Genomic DNA, 5000 nt, shown 5'->3' on the forward strand with positions numbered 1-5000 from the left:
ATAACATACTTTTTCGGTTGGGTATGGCTGCGACTATTCCTCAAGCCCGCCAATTAATTAACCATAGACATGTTTTAGTTAATGGTCGTATAGTAGATATACCAAGTTATCGTTGCAAACCTCAAGATATTATTACAGCGAAGGATGAACCAAAATCTAGAACTCTGATTCAAAATTATCTTGATTCAGCCCCCCGTGAGAAATTGCCAAATCATTTAACTCTTCACCCATTCCAATATAAAGGATTAATCAATCAAATAATAGATAATAAATGGGTTGGTGTGAAAATAAATGAATTGCTGGTTGTAGAATACTATTCTCGTCAGACTTAAACCTAACTAAAATAACAAGAGTTTTTTTTCTGCCATTCATGTATCATAGACATAGATATAGGAAGATTTTCATTTCTTGCTCACTTTTTCCACTATTTTCCGTATTACCGAAAAAATTAGGAATACAGAATCCATATCAAAAAGTTGAAATAATGGTATCCATTGTTATTTGAAACATTGCGATGAGTAATATTGATGAATTTGGTAAAGGTTCGGAAAGAGAGGGATTCGAACCCTCGGTAAACAAAAAGCCTACATAGCAGTTCCAATGCTACGCCTTGAACCACTCGGCCATCTCTCCCACAGAATGATGCCCAGAAACCTGGTGAATAGTGAATCATTGATATTCTATTTTGGTAGGCGCATAAAACTAATTCGAACTAGAAAAATAGAAAAGAAAATAAGAAAAACCTCTTACGAGGCCTTAAGATAAACAAATTTGATTAATGAGTCAATTTTTACGTTATTTCGTACTGTATTGTACAATTCCTTTGTTTGTGGGATTCTTTTGATTTCTCACGCGATAAATAAATTATGGAATGGATTTCTACCTATGCCTAGATCTCGGATAAATGAAAATTTTATTGATAAGACTTTTTCAATTGTAGCCAATATCTTATTACGAATAATTCCAACAACTTCAGGAGAAAAAAAGGCATTCTCTTATTACAGAGATGGTGCGATTTGATTATCTTTATTTCAATTTTTTTTCGGTAAAAATTGAAAAAAAAAACCTACGTTTGCTGAAGGTGAAATTTGTAAATAAAACGATTAGTTCCTTCTGTCGTGTATCCCCGATTAATGCAGCCTCATATGCTTCAATTTTAGGTTTATAGTATTAAGCGAAAGGTTATACCTATACTTATAGGGGTTAGGTCAACCCTACTCTACTAGTACCAATGGGCGGCATGGGGGAAGAAGCACTACGCTTAGGAATCAACAACACGAAAACTTTGTAAAAAAAAAATATCTTTCCTTGTCTTATCGGGATAGAGATTAACAAGAATGGTTGGGACAATAAACATCCATCTTGTTCGTATTTTGGATACCCGTATAACCATCGAAGATTGTTGAAGTGATTAATTCCGAGAAATTAAGCAACGGTGAGGACAAAGAAATTGTTGAAGTTACTGTTTTTTTATCCAGTACCAACATATTTGTTGTTAAGAAAAAATCTTTTACAGGAGGGTTGGCTAGAGATTTGTTGTAAAAAAAAACACTAGCTCTGCTCAGTTGATAATGAGAATAGAATAATTCAATCTTTTTTGATTATATGTATTTTTCTCATTATACACATAAGGGAGGAGCCGTATGAGATGAAAATCTCACGTACGGTTCTGGAACGGAGATTCTTTGAACCGAATGACGACCGTAACGGATGTCGGCTCAATCTGAAGGAAATTATGCGGAAGCTTTACAAAATTATTATGAGGCTATGCGACTAGAAATTGATCCCTATGATCGAAGTTATATACTTTATAACATAGGCCTTATCCACACAAGTAACGGAGAACATACGAAAGCTTTGGAATATTATTTTAGGGCACTCGAACGAAACCCCTTCTTACCCCAAGCTTTTAATAATATGGCCGTGATCTGTCATTACGTGCGATTATCTCCACTATAGAGAGAAAAAAGAAAGGAACGAGTAAATCCGCTAATACTAATCGAATAAATACTCGAAAAAATAGGCTTTCTACATATATATCGTACAAAACAACGATTTTTTTCAGCTGTAGCAAAGAGAGAAACCTCATAAAAGTCAAAATATGAAGAAATAGATATGCCTAGATACTTTTTTTCTATGGATAAAAGATCTAATTGATAGAGGAAGCACCGTAAGGATCAATTAACGAGGTTTTGAGCCGATACAATAAGAACTGCTTACTTATATCATGATAGAAAAGTTAGGAATCCACTTATGTAATAAAGTGGATCCCCTGAAGTTTTGAGCAGCGGTGTAGTATCAGATCCCAAAGATAGTAAGTTTTTTCTTTCTTATCAAGAAAAAAGTCTTTTTCAAAGATTCTATAGAAATTGATATATCATATAGGAAAGTATATGATATATGAAATCGAGATAGTTACCTTTCAGAAAATTAGAATAAGAATGTTAATGTCGATGTTTTATTCATTTTTCTGAAAGTAGGAGAAAAGATAAAACTAGAAAAAAAAGATGAAATTCTTTGAAATTCTTTATTAGTCAAAATTCAAGTTTAAAACTTATGTAATTAACTTCTTTTTTTTTTTTCTTTTGGTTAACTCCAAAACAAAATAATGGAACACCAAAAGAATTTACTGTTGAGCCGTATGAGCCAGGAAACTCTCAAGTACGGTTCTAAGGGAAGGAATTTACTCACCTATTCCGACCGAGGAGAACAGGCCATTCGACAGGGAGACTCTGAAATTGCGGAGTCTTGGTTTAATCAAGCCGCTGAATATTGGAAACAAGCTATAGCCCTTACCCCTGGTAATTATATTGAAGCACAGAATTGGTTGAAAATCACAGGACGTTTTGAATAAGAACACTCTGTTTTTTGTTTTTTTTTCTATTTTCTATTTTCTTATTTCATTATATATATATATATATTTCATTTATTTTTTTAAAAAAAAAGAAAAAAAAAAAAAAAAAAGAAAAAAAAAAACAAAATTCTTATTCATTCCTGTGATCAAATTCGGTTCATATAATTACCAGGGTAAGGGTATAGCTTGTCATATTCAGCGGCTATTACCACTCCCATTCAGAGTCTCCCTGTCGAATGGCCTGTCTCCTCGGTCGGAATAGGTGAGTAAATTCCTTCCCTTAGAACCTACTGAGATTTCCTGGCTCATACGGCTCAACAGTAATTCTTTTGTGTTCCATTATTTTGTTTTGGAGTTAACCAAAGAATAATTAATAATTAAACTGAATAAAAAAAAAAAATAAATAAAAAAATAATAAAAAATAACACTATTCAATTTCTGAAGGTAATATCCGATTATATTTATACTTTCTATATGATATATCAATTTCTATAGAATCTTTGAAAAAGACTTTTTTCCTGATAAGAAAGAAAAAACTTACTATCTTTGGGATCTGATACTACACCGCTGCTCAAAACTTCAGGGGATCCACTTTATTACATAAGTGGATTCCTAACTTTTCTATCATGATATAAGTAAGCAGTTCTTATTGTATCGGCTCAAAACCTCGTTAATTGATCCTTACGGTGCTTCCTCTATCAATTAGATCTTTTATCCATAGAAAAAAAGTATCTAGGCATATCTATTTCTTCATATTTTGACTTTTATGAGGTTTCTCTCTTTGCTACAGCTGAAAAAAATCGTTGTTTTGTACGATATATATGTAGAAAGCCTATTTTTTCGAGTATTTATTCGATTAGTATTAGCGGATTTACTCGTTCCTTTCTTTTTTCTCTCTATAGTGGAGATAATCGCACGTAATGACAGATCACGGCCATATTATTAAAAGCTTGGGGTAAGAAGGGGTTTCGTTCGAGTGCCCTAAAATAATATTCCAAAGCTTTCGTATGTTCTCCGTTACTTGTGTGGATAAGGCCTATGTTATAAAGTATATAACTTCGATCATAGGGATCAATTTCTAGTCGCATAGCCTCATAATAATTTTGTAAAGCTTCCGCATAATTTCCTTCAGATTGAGCCGACATCCGTTACGGTCGTCATTCGGTTCAAAGAATCTCCGTTCCAGAACCGTACGTGAGATTTTCATCTCATACGGCTCCTCCCTTATGTGTATAATGAGAAAAATACATATAATCAAAAAAGATTGAATTATTCTATTCTCATTATCAACTGAGCAGAGCTAGTGTTTTTTTTTTACAACAAATCTCTAGCCAACCCTCCTGTAAAAGATTTTTTCTTAACAACAAATATGTTGGTACTGGATAAAAAAACAGTAACTTCAACAATTTCTTTGTCCTCACCGTTGCTTAATTTCTCGGAATTAATCACTTCAACAATCTTCGATGGTTATACGGGTATCCAAAATACGAACAAGATGGATGTTTATTGTCCCAACCATTCTTGTTAATCTCTATCCCGATAAGACAAGGAAAGATATTTTTTTTTTACAAAGTTTTCGTGTTGTTGATTCCTAAGCGTAGTGCTTCTTCCCCCATGCCGCCCATTGGTACTAGTAGAGTAGGGTTGACCTAACCCCTATAAGTATAGGTATAACCTTTCGCTTAATACTATAAACCTAAAATTGAAGCATATGAGGCTGCATTAATCGGGGATACACGACAGAAGGAACTAATCGTTTTATTTACAAATTTCACCTTCAGCAAACGTAGGTTTTTTTTTTCAATTTTTACCGAAAAAAAATTGAAATAAAGATAATCAAATCGCACCATCTCTGTAATAAGAGAATGCCTTTTTTTCTCCTGAAGTTGTTGGAATTATTCGTAATAAGATATTGGCTACAATTGAAAAAGTCTTATCAATAAAATTTTCATTTATCCGAGATCTAGGCATAGGTAGAAATCCATTCCATAATTTATTTATCGCGTGAGAAATCAAAAGAATCCCACAAACAAAGGAATTGTACAATACAGTACGAAATAACGTAAAAATTGACTCATTAATCAAATTTGTTTATCTTAAGGCCTCGTAAGAGGTTTTTCTTATTTTCTTTTCTATTTTTCTAGTT

At 33.0% G+C, this 5000-nt stretch overlaps 1 non-coding gene across 1 annotated transcript; it reads right to left on the minus strand.

The window, feature by feature from the left end:
- Positions 1-545: 545 nt before the first annotated feature.
- On the minus strand, positions 546-633 carry TRNAS-GGA. The gene has a single exon. It is a non-coding gene; the product is annotated as a tRNA-Ser (tRNA).
- Between the last annotated feature and the right edge of the window lie 4367 nt (positions 634-5000).

Source organism: Abrus precatorius, unplaced genomic scaffold (genome assembly GCF_003935025.1).
Source record: "Abrus precatorius isolate BTA unplaced genomic scaffold, Abrus_2018 Scaffold0, whole genome shotgun sequence".
In the NCBI taxonomy this organism is placed as follows: Eukaryota; Viridiplantae; Streptophyta; class Magnoliopsida; order Fabales; family Fabaceae; genus Abrus; species Abrus precatorius.